This window comes from Erithacus rubecula, assembly GCF_903797595.1.
Source record: "Erithacus rubecula genome assembly, chromosome: 8".
Lineage (NCBI taxonomy): Eukaryota > Metazoa > Chordata > Aves > Passeriformes > Muscicapidae > Erithacus > Erithacus rubecula.
In genome coordinates this window covers 10,531,026-10,547,052 of record NC_136659.1, presented here as the reverse complement: position 1 = coordinate 10,547,052, position 16,027 = coordinate 10,531,026, and the positions used below count along the sequence as shown (strand labels likewise).

At 41.8% G+C, this 16,027-nt stretch overlaps 1 long non-coding RNA gene across 1 annotated transcript; it reads left to right on the top strand.

Moving 5' to 3' along the window:
• The first annotated feature begins 11,166 nt into the window (after positions 1-11,166).
• On the top strand, positions 11,167-15,306 carry LOC306804600. Its single transcript, XR_013774945.1, has 3 exons — positions 11,167-11,315; positions 12,960-13,074; positions 14,912-15,306. It is a non-coding gene; the product is annotated as an uncharacterized lncRNA (long non-coding RNA).
• The last annotated feature ends 721 nt before the right edge of the window (positions 15,307-16,027 follow it).

Here is a 16,027-nt window from a genome sequence, read left to right as displayed (position 1 = left end):
CCAGCTCCAGCAAAGGGAGGGTGTCATGGGTCTCCTCTTTTGTGTGTCTGCAGCAGCAGGTGAGCCAAGCAGACAGGTCCCAGCTGGCTCAGCCTGACACAGCCCTGAAAGGATTTAAAGCAACCTGACCTGTGCCAAAGGAGCAACAGACCCTGAGCCATGATTATTTTGCCCTCATATCTGAATATAGATATGCAAAACCTCCTTACACTGCTATAGAGTTGCTCTCTGTGTTAGTAAGCCAAATTCAAGAAATCCTGAGCTCTTCTTTCTGTCCTTCAACTTACTGCTTTTGTTTTCCACTAAGTGTTTCTTTGATGCTGCTTCAAAACATGTGGGAACCATTTTCTTTCTACTGCCTACCACCTTGTAATTTACACTTTAGCAGCATTGTTCCTACCAATCGTTTTTGGAACAATCTCTTTCTGTTAACTTTCTGTTAACTGTTCTTTTTTTTTGAGAAGAAAACTCATTGGGAGATTTCCTAAGCCCCATTTATTTAAATCACAAATCCTGGTCACTATGGGAGCTGCATCTATTTCTTTGATGAAATGGTAAACTAGGACTGTGGCCAACACCTATAAAAGTGGCATTAGTAGAGTTGTAAGAGTCTAATGGCTGTGAGTTTAAACGCCATGTATGATGCAGTAAATTTTACAATCCACATTTTCAATGTAAAAATGGAAATGAGATACAATAAGCAGCTCCCCCAAGGTAGCAGTATAAAATCTACAGTAAATTCTTATAGCACTACAGGAAAAAAATCACTGCTAGTTGCTAGCTACTGTACTGGGAGGAGTTCCTGCTCACCTAACTTTGAGTTATCTCTCTGTATATCTGGCCCTCTGCTTTGTAGGTTGTTGTTAAACACTGCTCTGCTAGTTTTGCATAAAAAAACATAGTCCAGAAATGTGTCTGCTCTGAAGAGCTGGAGTCAAGTCCTCTTGTCAGAAAGAGGAGGGATGCTGTGCAAGAGAGCCGAGTAGAAAATTGCCTCTGAGCTTAGGCAGCAGCAGAGTCTGCGATCTCAGGCACGACCTGCACTGTTGGTTTTGGGAAGCAGTGGTTCCCCAGGGGAGGACAAGAATAAGCTTGGCCAAATACTGTAAAGACAGTATGGGGAGATCCTTTTCTAGATTCACTATCATGTGAGTCTCCTTGCATGGGGGAATTTCTTTTTTACCAAACTTGTAAGTAAAACAGGCCAGTGTGGGTTTTTTCCCTCTGCAAAATTGAAAACTGTTGTTTTTTTTTTTTTTTCTTAGAGATGGGAATCTTTTACTGGCTATATAATAGATAAAATAGATCGTACTGTGCTGATTGTCAGTTCAGAGAAACCTTTTCTGGTACTGACAACCTGACTGGATTTGCAAAATAGTGTGTTAAAATATTCTGCAGGAAAGTTAGTATGCTCTTTTGGCAGCTATAAAGAAAAGTTGCTTCTGCTTGTTTTTTTTTCTCTGGGAAGAAGTCATTCTGGGTGGGATATTTTTCCTTTGTATTGGCCCTGCCGATCCCCAGGGCTTCTGGGGATTTGCTTATAGGTGCATAGACCTGAGAAGACATGTGAGTTGGTTCCCCTCCTGCCAAGAAGAGGAGAACTGAAGGCTGCAGATGCCTGCTTTGCAGCCAGCATAGCCTGTGATGCAAGGCTGCCCTTTGTGCCATGTCCCCTCAGTGAATTTTTCCCACCTGCTGCCCTGTCCCACTCAGGGTGTGGTAGCACAAGGTGCCTGCCCAGGTCCTCAGCAGAGATGCCCATGCTTTCCATGTCCCAGTCTTGCATGGGCATGACAGACAGTGTGACATCTACTCCCAAATATCTAGATGAATGATTATAAAAAAGTGCTATTTTTGAAGGCATAGCAGTCGATTATGCATTTGACAGAAGGTTTTAGGAAATAGGCAATGTGGGATGTACTGGGAGGAAAAAAAAAAAATCAATCTGTGTATTTGTCTTTTAACTAGTTGGAGACACATTGGCACATATTTTTGGCACATTAATGAATTCTGCCTTATTTAATCTCTGCTACTCTTATAATATGAATTTGTGTTCCATTTGGGTGTTAAAAATCAGAAAGTCAGAGAGTTAAGTTTCTAGAGGAAGTTATAATCACTTCAAGCTCCTGAGCTGGAATGAGGAGGCAGCCACAGTTGCTGGGAAGGAGAGCAGCAGACAAAAGGCTCGGTGGCGCGGTTCGCAGCGCGCCCTGTAGCCGTGCCGCGGGGAGGCCCCGGCGGCAGCGCAGCTCCCCAAAACCTGCTGGCAAACCCCAGCACTCAGCCCAAGCTGTGCCAGAGTGCACAGGCCAGGGAGCGCTGACAGCCTCAGCAAGCATGCTGGGGGTTGCCCTTTTTCAGAATAAGCTTTGCCAGTTTATTTGCATCTGACTCCATCCTGCTTTAAAAGTGCGAGTGCTCCGTGCTTCTTATCGATGACTTATTTTCAGTAAACGTAATTAGTTTTCTTTATTTCTTTTTCCTTCTCACATTATGTCCACTTTGACATTTTTATTTTTTTTTAGTTTGAATACATACAGAACTGGAGTGTACAAAAGATCTCATAGTTTTAACCAAAAATGCCTTAAATAAGAAAGCATTGCGTCTTCCACAGAGTAAGAATCGATTGGATTTTTTTTTTCCCCTCCAAGGATGAATATTTAAGAAGACAAAAGAGGAAGATTTAGAGAGAACAGCACTGTTTTGAGCACGAGTAACAGCACTATAGCTGGGATGCTCAGCAGTGCTGCGAGCATTCCCAGGGAAGCTCGAGAGCAGCTCAATTGCACAGTGTGACACCTCCGTGGTGTGGCTGGGAGGTGGCTGGGGTCAGAGCTGGCTGCGGTGGGTTAGCACGGGCTAACAGCACGTTTTAGAGTTCAAACTAAAGGTGGCCCACATTTTCCCATAGTTTCAAAACATTTTATGAGAGCCTGTAAACTGTAGATATTTGTGTGGTGAAAAAAATGTTGATTTCTTTTTTCCCCAACCTCCCACCATGTTTGACAAAACAATTTTGACTGTGTTCAAATAACACGCTTTGAAGGAATTGTTTACAAAACTCGAAAAAGTGATTTTGACAAAGCCATTTTCTTTCTGTGTGAAATTGTCACTTGAATAAATATTTGATATAAAGTTTCTAGAAAAACTAGTGTTAAATGGGGATGTTAAATTCTGAGTAATTTTGTCTGGTTTCCAGTATCTTTTGTGATTTCTCATACTGGTTTTTAATCTTATAAACCCCCTCCTCTACCTGTTCATTCACAATAAGGTTGACTTATAAAAGCACATAAAATTTGAATTTATTTTACAGGAAACACTGAAAATTTGGTATTTGTTTTGCCACTTTTGAGACAAAATATTTTGAAAACATTATCAACAGCAATGTTAGACACAGAAATTGTTTTTATTTTTATATTTTATTTTCTGACTGACAACAAAGCCAAACTTCAAAATCAGATTGGATTTTTTCATGAAATGTAAATGTTGAGGTCTGGTCTGCCTTAGGGTTTTTGGGTTTTTTCCCCCTATATTTCTGAAAGAAAAGGATTTAGCAATATAGTTATGAATGATTTCATTAGTGCTATGCTGAAGTGAAAATAGTTTTTAACCTATAAGAAAATCCAAAAATTTTTTGTGCTTGGAAGGGTGAAGAGGAAGGTGTGAATTTCAGTTTCCAGCTACATACAGTGTCAAATACAGAAATGCAGCTGATCCCCAGGCTGAACAATTTTTCATGAATGAGGAAGAAGAGGGGAGGACACCAAGTTTCCACTGCAGAAAGTAGGAATGAGGAAAATTAAAATATTTCCCAGGCGGATGCTGATACCCCAGGGAGTGCTCCCATGGGTAGAGCAGAGCAGCTGTGGGGGGGCTGTTGGCCTGATGTGAGAAGGGTTTGTGCCATTCTCCCTGTGGAGTCACCTTGTCCATGGCAGGGTGGGTCCATTTCTGGCCCGACTATCAGGAGCCCACGTGCCCCACTTGCAGCCTCACGCACAAGCACTTAGCAATTCCATTTTATGTGAAGTCCAGCTGTCCTCATTCTTTGAAGTACCTTCTCCAGCATTAACAGATGTTCAGTATCACTTTGCTGCTGTAATCAGGGTGTCCTTGATCTTCATTACAATGCACTGAACCTCTGTGAGTGATTCAGTGTGTGTTTGTGTATATTTTCTACCTGGTCCCCTGGAAGATTGCATGATAGAGGAAGCTCACTGCAGTCCCAGGGCAGATTTGGGTGTCCAGTTGAACACCACACTTAAACAAGGCAGAACAGCAGGTGGATGCTCATCACCAGCATACCCTAGGAAAAAAATAATTTTACTTGTAGAGCAATTTGGAAAAGCCTGGGTGTCTGTATTGGCTTGTTCCATCTGATGTCGGAATTGCTGCGCTTTCCATTTTTTGCTGATATGTCGCTTAAATTCCTCTTTATTTTGTGGTTTCTTTTTAAGGAAGGATTGATGTTTCTTGAGGTTGGTCAAGTGGCACAGATCAGCTTGTTTCCAGGACACTGGTTTCAGTCTGGTCTAGATCACCAGAAACAATCATGCCATTTAATGACTATTCAGTGTATTTAAAATGAGCAAATACTCTCATCCCATTTTCCAGTGGAAAATCATTTTATCAGAACTCCCTGGGAGGAAAATCCACTCTGTAAACATCCATGGACAATGGGAGCAGCACCTGCCTACCAGTGCTGTTACCATCTCCTCTGGTACCATACTGGCAGCCAAATCACTTCTGCACCTCAAGTGCCCTATTCTTCCCACAGCAGTAAGTCTTTCCATTAAATGAGATGTACCTTTTGGCTTTTGTTTGCCTTTTACTGAGGTAGATTGTGCTGCTACTAAATAATGATAGATGTCCTGCTGCTGATAGTAATGGGGAGGGTAATGCTTTAGTGCAAACCTTGTAATAAGAAAACTATGTATTTAATTTACTGCAGTTTATTACCTATTAAATTAATGTCCCATGCATGTGGAGTGTGGTAAGTTTGTTCTGAGTTGCTTGGTAGGCAGGTTTTCCTGAGTTCACATCCTGTATCACATTAGTATAATATGGATAATGGACAAGCACTTTCTAACAGCAGTGGAAGCTGCCCTTGTCTTCCTTCCTTATTTCAGGTCTCCACTGCACTCTTTCCTCTGAGGTACCTGCTGCCAGGGTGCTTGAGGGTCTATGGTGGTTCCAAGCCTAACTCTGGCACAGTCTCATCCCTTTTCCTGCACTAATTTGCTTTTAATATGAAGACAGAGGTTCCTTCTAAATGTGTTGTTTTCTTAGGATGTAGGATGAATTTAGTGAATTGCACAAGTAAATCTGTGTTTGCTAAAGCCCATCAAAGACTTGTTCCTTGCTAAATTGCAGTTCATCATTCTGTTCTGCATGACGCTAGGGGGGCAGAGCAAGCTCTTCAACTGTATTGTCAGATGCTGGTGTTGGCTGTAATTAAGAAAATCTCATGACTGTGGCATATTGATCACTGTTACCTAATTCCTGCTTTGAATTTGTTACAGAAACAGCCCCCTCCCCCCATACACACTTCTTAGCTGTTGCCCAAAGGAGCTGAAGTACTGGCACTGGGACTGTAGCAGTGGCTGCTTCACCCTAGCATAGGCACCAAGACAGAAATACAGAGGGACATCATACCTCTATAAAGGGCTTCTTTGGGGGAAACTTTACCCAAGCTTTTGTCCTTGAAATGCTTTGGGGCCTGTGGCTGCCAGGGTCAGGAGGGTTTGCAGGGATGCCACTTGCTTCCTTGAGATAGGGTAGGGCAAAATACTGTGGGAAGAAGTGGAGCTTGAGGCTGCTGAAGAGAGATTTTGGTTGATGTTCCCAATTCAAGCAATGCCAGCCTTCCTAATGCAACTTATCAATAACAGAAAAGAAAGGACAAATCTGCTCTAGAGAAGCCACAGCTTTTTGAATGTGTCCTTTGTGCTTTACTAAGAAGATACACCCAGTCTGGCAAAGAGTATTTAGATACTCAGTGTGCTGGGATGACTGAGCCCCTGAGCCAAGGCACTCTGATAAAATGAGGCATCTCCCACAGTGGTGGACAGGGGATGGCTGCCCCAGCTGGAAGCCTGGCGAGGCTGATGTAACCTTTTTTTAATCATTTTGTCTGGAATGAAGCTCTCAGTTCTGAGATGCTTATTAGGAGAAGTCTGTCCTGTTGCTAAGGTTTTCAGAAAATTAGCAGTAGGTGGAAGACTCCATGTGAGAGTCCTAGAGGTGTAAAGTTACCCTTAGATTTGTGGTTGAGAAGGTATGGTGGTTGTCTTCTTTTGGGGCTTTCCTTTCCCTGCTTAAAATCTTGCCATCTTTTTCTGTGTAGAATTCAGAAATATTTTCTGAGACACAGGAGCATGCAAATGAAACAAATCATTGGTTTGCCTGGTTGCTTCAGGGCAAAAAAAGTGGAGGACAAAAAGGGATCAAGCAATAAAGCTCCAGTGAACATCAAGCTAATAAATCTTTAAAATCAATATTCATTGACTGAGAGATCTCAACTACTAATCATATGGTTGTTGCCTGGCATGAGGATTGTACAGCTTTACAGTTCTGAGTTGGAGCAGGGTGTGCCCAGAATTTTTGGAGACCTGGTTTCTTTTCATTTACCATTTTAACTCTGCAGTTGCTGATTCTGTGTACTCCTGCAAGCAGTACTTTCTGTGCTCAGTTAGTGCTCAGAGTACTAACAGGTTGCTGGTTTGGGTCCAGGGCAGGGTTTTTCACCTAAGTCAGATTTTCATTTTTTGTGCTCTCTGTAGAGCAGAGAGTTTATCCAGTATCTGCATAGAGATCTTCTTTAACTCTTTTTCTGCCTTAGGACCTTTTTATAGTTAGGAGGTTTAGTCCTTTTGCTCTGTGATTTTAAGTTCGTTGCAGGGTGGTTTGTGACCAGCATCAGGTGGAGATGTTGGAGACCCCCTTACAATAACTATATAGAGAATAGGTGGCTGTATTTGCCAATCTCCACTATACTTCCTGGACTGAAGTTTGTAAAAACTCACATCCTGTAAGGTTTTTATCTGTAAAGTACTAACATGTACTTTCATTCTTCATTTTCAATTTATTTATCATACATACATATGTGTGATGTCTTGAAGCATTTAAAGCGCTTGTTGATCAGGCATCAGTGATTCTCTTGTACCAATGAATTGCCTCAAAAAAAAAAAAAAGTTTTTAAAATACTGCCTCTGGAGATTCATTATTCTGTTTTCATGCATGATTTGCACTGAAGTCAGTGGGAATTGCTATCATAGAACAATGCAAACCAAAACCATGGACCCTGAAGCAGGAAAATTGTTTGTCCTATGCAAGATGTCAGTCAGAAGGGCTGTTCTTGCCTTAGTTCAGAATGGTCAAAATAAGAATGCTAGTTAGATTTTATATGGGCCACAAAAGTATTTATTACTCAAGTGCAAGTCCATCTTCTCCTGACAGCTGAGTTTGGTACTGTATCAATTCTGTGGGTGAATTGAGATCTTGGGGTGCCAGTGGAGTGAAATGGGGATTTGCTCCTTGTGCATAACTGCCCTGGACCATCACATCTACAACCTGCAGCTGTGAGAGAAACTGAGACCCATCTTTGAAAACTCTGGAACAGTGATCTCTTTGAGATGCAAGGTTTGTCCTGGGTAACATAGCAGTATGACCCCAAGAGCTGATTTAGAGTTGCTATATATAAATGCAGGTATGTGTTAGTGGAAGGTGAATCTCATAATAGGCAGCTTGGCCTGGAAAAGCTAAGGAGCATCCACTGGTAGGCTGGAGCCTCCTCTGGAAGTATTGTGCCAGGAATGGAGTTATTCATTCTTCAAACATAATTTCACATAAGAGTATGCCTTGTGGAGTTAGATCTGTTATAGTTACAAGGAGCTATGGGGTGTTCTCATGCAATGGTAAGAAGCCAGTGTTTGTGACTGGAAATGTATTTAGGCTCCTCTGAAGCAGACCATTGTGTCAGTTCATGCTACAGCAATCTTTTACACAGTTGTTACTTATTATTATTATTTTCCAGATTGAATTAGATGCTGTACAAGCACAGAACATAAAGATGTGCCCTGCCCAGAGAAACTTAATATGGATGTGACTGCTTAAGCTAATTTTTTTTTTTTATTATTTGAAAATAAATACATAACAGCTGCTGGGAAGGAATGAGCCTATGAAATATCTGGCTTATATAAAAGTTAACAGTTCTTTTAAGTTAGATTCAAGTGATGGAGTGGGTGTGAAGGGGTGGGAAACTACTCAAATTGCACACAGCCCTGGACTAACTGGGTTTTCCTGCTAATCAGATCAGCAGTGAAACTGTTAACAATGTTGACATTCACATTGTCACCATTAAGCTGCAGCCTAAACACTCCCTTTTGATTAAAGGCAACATCTTAAATCTCTCCTCACTATTGTCGGAGCATTCCAGCAGCTTGAGCCAGGAGTCTGTCCTTACATCCCTTCTTGGAAGGTTTCCCTCCTAACCAGAGAGCTAAAAAGCTTCACTGTCACTGAAAATAGCTGAGAACTTGCTTTCCTTTGTATGGGGCAGAGCACATCTTGCCAGCTGTAACTGCAATATTTTTTCCCTCTGTTGAGAGGATGTGGCTGCTTATTCTGTGACTTGGCTGCACACAAAGGCAATGACAGACAGGGGTTAGTTGACTTTTGCCCACAGTTCAAACGTGGGTTTAAAATTACAGGTGCAGGTTTTGTGGTTATAAATTACAGTTGCAAAAGGGAGAGGTGGCCCTGGAATAAACTGTGCCATCAGCTTTAGCAGTGGGAAACTGAACATGTATGAGGGATGTTGCTGGAGAAAAGTTAGCATCTTGTAACCACCTGTCCCACTGCAGTGGGATACTTGGAGATAATTAAAGACAAATATATGTTCAAACAAAAGGCAGGGCTTCTCCTTCTCAACTCCTTCATCTTCATTTAATCAAAATCAGGCAATGCAGTTTTTTTTTGGAGTTTGTTTCCCTTAATAATATGGAGGGAAGTGAATTTGTCCCACTGTGTGAAGCTAAGCCCAGCTAAATTCAAATCCATGCTCTGGGACACACATCCAGAAGAGGGTTTGAGTGGAAACATTGGCATAGCCTGACCTGCAGTGGCAGTACTGAGCCTCATTAACGTAATCACAGAATGTGTGGGAAGCTGGAGCACAGCCCTGGGTGGGGTGCAGCACTGGTAGGATTTACAGGGTGCCACGTGCATTGGAAATGTGGTTATAAATGGGCATAAAAATTATCATCTTCAACTTACTTAATAAAATGAGTCAGAGTAAATAGGGAAATGTAAAAACACATTCTCTGCTTGTTTTATTGAATAGGGGTTTGGCTCTAGAGCTGTGGTCACTCTTTTTGTGGAACGGTTATTTTCCTTTTCTCAGGATGCGTGTGTGAGAGTGAGGATGCATAAAAGAAAAAAAAATAGGAAGGATGAAAAATCGATCAATTTATATACTTCCTGAAGAGCTTAACTCTATTGCTTTGGGCCATACCCAGTTGCATGCTTGTAAATGTTTTTCCTTCTTGTAAGCTAACCTTCCTGCTCAGGGCAGTCAGGAGCCTCCTGCCAGGCTGCTCACCGCAGGGCGACTTCTAGAAGGCAATGGCTGAAGGAGGATGCAGGCCACAGCCACCTGCAAAATCCTGTGGGGACACTTTGGATACTGGACAATGCTGGAGACGTTTCCCTCTCCCCTTAACACTGTGATAAATCTGAGTGCCAAAGAAAAGGAGAATAAGCCTAGTTTAAAAAGTTTAAATGGATAAAGTTAGAAAATCTTCATAGCAAACTGCTGAATCCACTCACCTCACAATATCTTGGTTGGTTGTGTGGCAGTGTCTTGGGCCTTATGTCTGCTAATAGTCCCCAGAAGTTGTAAAGGAATGGTTTTTTTTATGGCAGTGCTTTGTGTTAGGGAAATGACAAGGGTCAAGTCCTGTCCTCTGCAATGCCATGGGCAAGTGGTGAGGACATTCCATGGGGTAGGTGCTGGAGCCCTGGTGCTGTGAATGTGTATTATCTACGTATTAGTTGTGCCCTCCTTTGCTTTCTGGAGTCCCAATTAACTCCTTTTTCTAAAGGAAGAAAGGGGCAAATATTTTTTTCTTCATTTGTTCAAGAAGTAATGTGGTCCCAGTGGTGTCCTGGGGAGGTTTGGCTCTCCATATGCCACTCCTGCCTTCTGTGGCATGACAGATGTAAAAGGTCCTTTCACGTTTACCATGGTGGCATGACAACAGCGCGTGTCCCTGATTATCAGCAATGTGTCACTCCCAAGGTTATGGAGTGCAAATGGTTCTGTAGCCATAAAAAATTAATCTCTATGTTCTCTGGTTTGTCAGTCTGTACATAATTGGCCGCATTCAAATTTCGGTCAGGGTGGTGAAAATTAAGAATAATCCTACTGAGTTGATAATTGTTCAGTCTGCTATAACATTTAGCCAAATACAGTGTCTGCCTCCATCTCTCTGTACTAATAGATTTATTCATATGTATATATAAAAATAAATGTCTGTGTAAATGTGCGTGTGTATACATATAATGAAAATGTTCCATAGTTCAAACCACCTTATTTCAAAGCTGGAAGCATACCAAGAGGATCATACTGGAGGTGCAGTAACCATGCTGTGGGGAGGAGGGGAAGGGAGAAGAGGATTATTATGGACAGTATGGATGGAAGGCAGAGATATAGATTTTTGTCTTTGTACATTCCAGTTTTTGTGTGTGCCTGCACTATTTTACTTGGAGTATACTGTAATGGTAGAAATAGAAGCAAAGTTCATTTACTCAGAGGAAATTAAATAAACCCACAAAGACTTAAACTAGCACAATGTAAAACATGCTGGTGGCATTGACCTCCTCCTGCTTTACCTTGACAAAAAAAAATTAAAGAAAAGGTAATGTTTTTGGAAGACAACTACTGCTGTGACCTGTGTTAATTAATCTGCCCATCAGATCTGATTAAGCACTTTCAAATCTGGCAAATTGCCATTTTCTTGAGACACAAATGTAAATAAATATGAAGGTGGTAAATCACAACCCTCCAGTGATACCTCTGTCAGCAGCCCTGAGCAAAGAGCAGCAGATATTGAGGCTCCAAACACTCCACGCCTGATAATAAAAATGTTTTTTCTGCACAGGGATGAAGCAGAGCACGTCACCATCTGCTCAGACCTGTCTGATGTTGGGCAGCTCAGGCACCTGCTGAAAGGCTGTCTCTCCTGGATGCAGCCCCAGTCAAGCAACAGGCTCTGGGCAGGACAGTGCCAGTGAGACAGCATTCACATACACAGGTTGGCTGCTGCTGGGAGAGCAATGAGGTGAAAAGCCACCTGAAGGGGCTGTGCTTCCACTGGGAGGGGACTTGCAGGTGTTTTCCAGAGCTGCTTTTGCAGCTGACTGCCTGTTCCTTCTCAACCCTGAGGTGAATGAAGGCAGCCCCAGGGAGGGCACCATGGAGCACTGTCCCCATGCTCATGGGAGCTTGCTCCTGCTTCCCTGCTCAGGCCTGGCCTGGCCCTGCCTCAAGTGGGAGCTGGAGCTGCACTTCAGAAGTGCCTACAATAACACTAGTTTTACCCCTTGGTTTACAGCCCTCTCCCAGCTTTAAGACCATCTGGTGTGACAGAGACTTCTAAATAAGGTGTATTGAAATTGGTGAAATGCTTTGATTTGATCCTTTGGTCTAAACCATAAAATTATTTCCATGGACTGTTTGCCTCAGTGTACCATTAAGCATTTAAGAGTTTGAATATCTTTATTGCAAAGGACTGAAGTCATTCCAGGTAAGATGATGTTATCTTCAGTTACTCACAAGTACTGCAGGTGTTGATTGATCAGTCCCACCTACTCTGCTTGTGTACATACAATAAAAAAATAACAAAATATTGATAAAAGTGGGGTCTGACTGTTCAGGAGCTCTGACCATGCCTATAAAACAACAAAGTGTCCTAAAAGTTTAGAAATAGCAGTCTACTTTGGATCACTTTGTTACAGACAGTTAATTATATCAATGGACTTTACCATGTGTAAAAAAGGAAAAAGTTAATAAAAGTGAAGGACAAAGGGCAGTATTTCGAAGGCCCTTTTTCTGAGTATTTAGATTTCTGAAAGCTTCTAATATGAAATCTCAAAGATGGCTATATGTAACACCAAGCCCTGTAGCCCCTAGTGCAGTTGATGCAGTGAGCTGTCTGGCTTGTCTGTGGGCAGTGGTTTTGCCTGTTTCACATGGAATTTGAAAGGAAAGGTGAGCTGGAGATACTGAGGAGTGGTGGTTTCAGCCCCAAAGAGGCTAGTATTGAAATCTAAGCTCTTTAAAGGCATTTAGGTCACAGTTTTCTGAGATTTGAGTGAAACAGTTTGAGGGTGGTTTAAATAAAGATCTCATATCTTCATGTACCTGAGAAACGGCCTGGTTTTCAGAGGTGCTGAACCCACACTTGACGAATGATTGATTGATTTCTTTACAGAAATCCTTTTCTTTGTGTAACTGCCTCTGAAGTTTAATCCTGGGTTGTAGGTGGTGCGAAAGCCTTCTTTTTAGGAAAAGAAAAGGTTTTTTTTTTCTCCCTCTGTATTACACAATAGCTCTGAAATGACTTTGAGACAGAAAAGTGATTTACAGTTTTAGAAGACTATCCGAGGATGGAGTATTTTTCCCAGCTCTGATATCCACATGGAGCTTTGCTGGTACAGAAGTAGAAGGTGCCCCACAGCTTGCAGGGGATGCTTCTTGGGGTCAGCAGGAATCTGTTTTTCCTTGGGCATGGGCAGGCTTGCAAGTCTATGTATTTCTCTTCCCCTAGAAAACTCTGCCTTCCATAGAGAGGAGTCTGATTGCTGGGCAGCTTGCTGCCTTAGCACAATCCCCTTTGCAGGCAATCTGTGCCTGTTACTGCTCACTTAGGCTTATATTTTCTGCATCCCTCTCACAGGAGATCACACGACCTGCACTTTCTTGTGCTGCTCCCTTTGAGCCAACAGCTGAAAACTAAAATAGGGCACTGCTGAAATAAGGAGAGCTGAGAAGCTTGCAGCAAGTTTAGCTGGGTGAGTCTGCTGAGTCTGCTGCAGGAATTTACCTGCATGTCTAATTCGAGTCAATGCAGTCCCTTGGCCCTCTTAGAGGAGCAAGTGCAGCCAGAGGCCACTGGAAGGAAGGAGGAGCAATGTGTTCCAGGGAAGAAGTGAGTGCTTAAGTCGTGAAAGGAGCCTCCTTCAGAGGTGAGGCTGGGTTGGGAAATGGGCTCCTGAGCATCCCTGTGTGGTCACCATGATCTGTACGCTGTGGGATTGGCAGCTGCAGAGTGAATGGCTTGCACAGTCACAGGCAATGCACATGCCTGGCAGATACCAAATTCATTTGTGGAAGCAAGTCAGTTGTGCTGATACACTTGGGAATGTAGAGATCAGGTCTGGATAGATGCTTGACAGTGAATCTTCTCCTTGACATTGTTCTCTTGCCCGTTGGCTCCTGGGTTTACAGGAGTCAGCCCTACTTTACAGTTTAGAGCAGCACCAGGTACACAAGGGCTTCCAGTATCTGTGCCATGGCAGTGGAAGGGCTGGCAGCCTGGTAGAGTGTGTGAGTAAGTTTTGATAATTATAGTAGAGAGCCCTGAGGCTTGAGAACAGCACAGCATGAGGGATTTTGCAGAAATTACAAGGCCTGTCTTTGGGTCTCTCTACTCATCCAAGGCAAGTACAGCATGTTGCAGCCATTAAACAATACTAGTTCAAGGGCTTACATTCCTAAACTGAGCTTGATCCAAAAAAGTAGAAAAGGCCTCTTCTGTCCTTCAAACTACTCTGTGTTTTGACCTTGCTTCTGTTCTGCATTGTATTCTGTGTAAGAGATGACTTGAAGTGCACTGCAGGCTCTGAACCAATGACCTGTGAACTTCCATGCCTGGCAAGTCTTTGGTTTGATGACTATCTGTTTTCTTGAATTGTCACAGAAGGATTCCTTGGCTAGTGTACCTCCACTTCCTCCCATAACTTCACAATGCTCTGAGCAAATCTTTTCCTAAATGCAACCAGACAACAGTATCTTGCACAATACAGAGATGTTTGTTGATCCATCAATTCATGGGGGAAATGAACAGCCTTGAATACATCACACATCCTCTGTATAAAATATGTGCTATGGAATGCAGTCTGAGGCAAAATATATTATAATCCATTAGTCTTGTAAGAATAATTTTTTTAAAAATCCACACCAATCTTAGCCAAACCACATAAAACTGACACCTCATGTTTCATAAATGATTCAAGCATAGTACAGCAATTGTCCTTGGCTGTAGGTCCATGCTCTTGTGTGACCATACCTTCCACACAATTATTTAATCATAAAGGTGTTTACTGGCATTATTTGTCTTGCAACAGTTTTTAATAACATTCTTTGGGGAACACTTAAGAGTCTTAAGAGTCTTAAATTACTAGCTTTTTTCAGACACATACATATTGGCACTTGTGTTTATGAATGCATTTTGCCATTTCTTTTTTTTTTTAATGTGGTTTAGTAGATTACATGAGACTCAAAAGGGAATAGGTATATGGTTTTAACTTCTAGAGCTGATAGTAAATGAAAATCTATTTTCATGAACATCTACAGTGTTTTTGAAGTCGGGTTTTTTTTAATGAAAATTAAAAGTGAATCAGTTCCCTTTCTGTTCACCCTGTTTGTTTTTAAATTATATCAATATGTTTGAGATTTTCTGTATCTTCTCCCAGTTTAACAAGTACTACTACAATGACAGCTTAAATAGGATTTTTGATTTATGAAAGGAAGCATTTATTTTCCCCATGTAACCCACATTTTGGTGAAGTTCATTACCATTTTCTGTAAAAGCTTTTTTTTTTTTTTTTTTTTTTTTTTTCCCCAAAGGCTGTATTTAGTTAAAGAAAAAAGCCATATATAAATGTGAAGAGTTCAGCAGATTTCAAGAAGAGGGATGGGAAAGACCTAGCAGGAGCAGAGACCTCTTGACTATTTCCTCCCAAACTGCAAGTGTTCTGTAATGCCAACACACCTGGAAATGGGAGGACAGGTGCCCTGCCACTGCATTAACTTCAGCCTGGTACCTCTGAACTTCTGTGCAGCTACCTCAGTGAGGAATGCTGCTGCTCCTGCTCCTCTTTCCATTGAGGCTGCTTCTTCAGGTTGGCAATCTTGGGCACTGTCATCTCTGTAAGTCATGCCAGGCTCTGTGTAGCACCATTTATTGCACTTACTCGTCCCTGAACTCACCTCTTCCACAGAGACACAGAGCATGAGCTTGGTGTCAGTGGGGACAAAGTTGAAGCTCTCGTTGGCTCTTGAGAATGAATTTACCTTAACTTGGATTTTCTATCTCTGTTTTTCTACTTCTCCTTTTATACCGTTCTCATAAAATTCTCATAAATTCATATTTATGTTATGGAAAAATTGTAACCAGGAAAAGACTACCCAGAATGAGTGCCAATGATATTGAAGTCAAAAACATGTTTAAGAATTGAACAAAACATTACGAGTTGGTAGAAATTTTATTTTGTATGGCACAAAAAAGCCATGCTAAAGTTATAGATCTTCAATGCTATCAATTTCAAAGTTTCAGCTTATGATTTACATGAGTCATTTATGTAACGGTTGAAAAGAGGACAAAAATTATTAAAGTTTTTTTTCTTTCTTTAAATGTGCATATTTTTCTTGATCTGAAGCAACAAAAAGCTTTGGGAACTCAAGAGATAAAAAGCAAGAGATAAACTCTCTTCTTGTTTGCACCTGCCAAGCCACACAGAAGTCAGCAGGCTGGTATGGGTGTAAACCCAGAGAGAATGTCAATCTTTGCCTTTTCTGCTGTAGAACATGTGCTGCTCAAGAGGCGGACTGAGGATCTTAAGCCAGAAAAGTCTGAATCCAGTTTTCTAGGTCTAAGTGCTGTGACCTGTCAGACTGGCTTTGACAAGAGCCCCAGAAAGTTCTAGAATTCAGAGAAGGATTTCAATGGCTGAATAATAATTT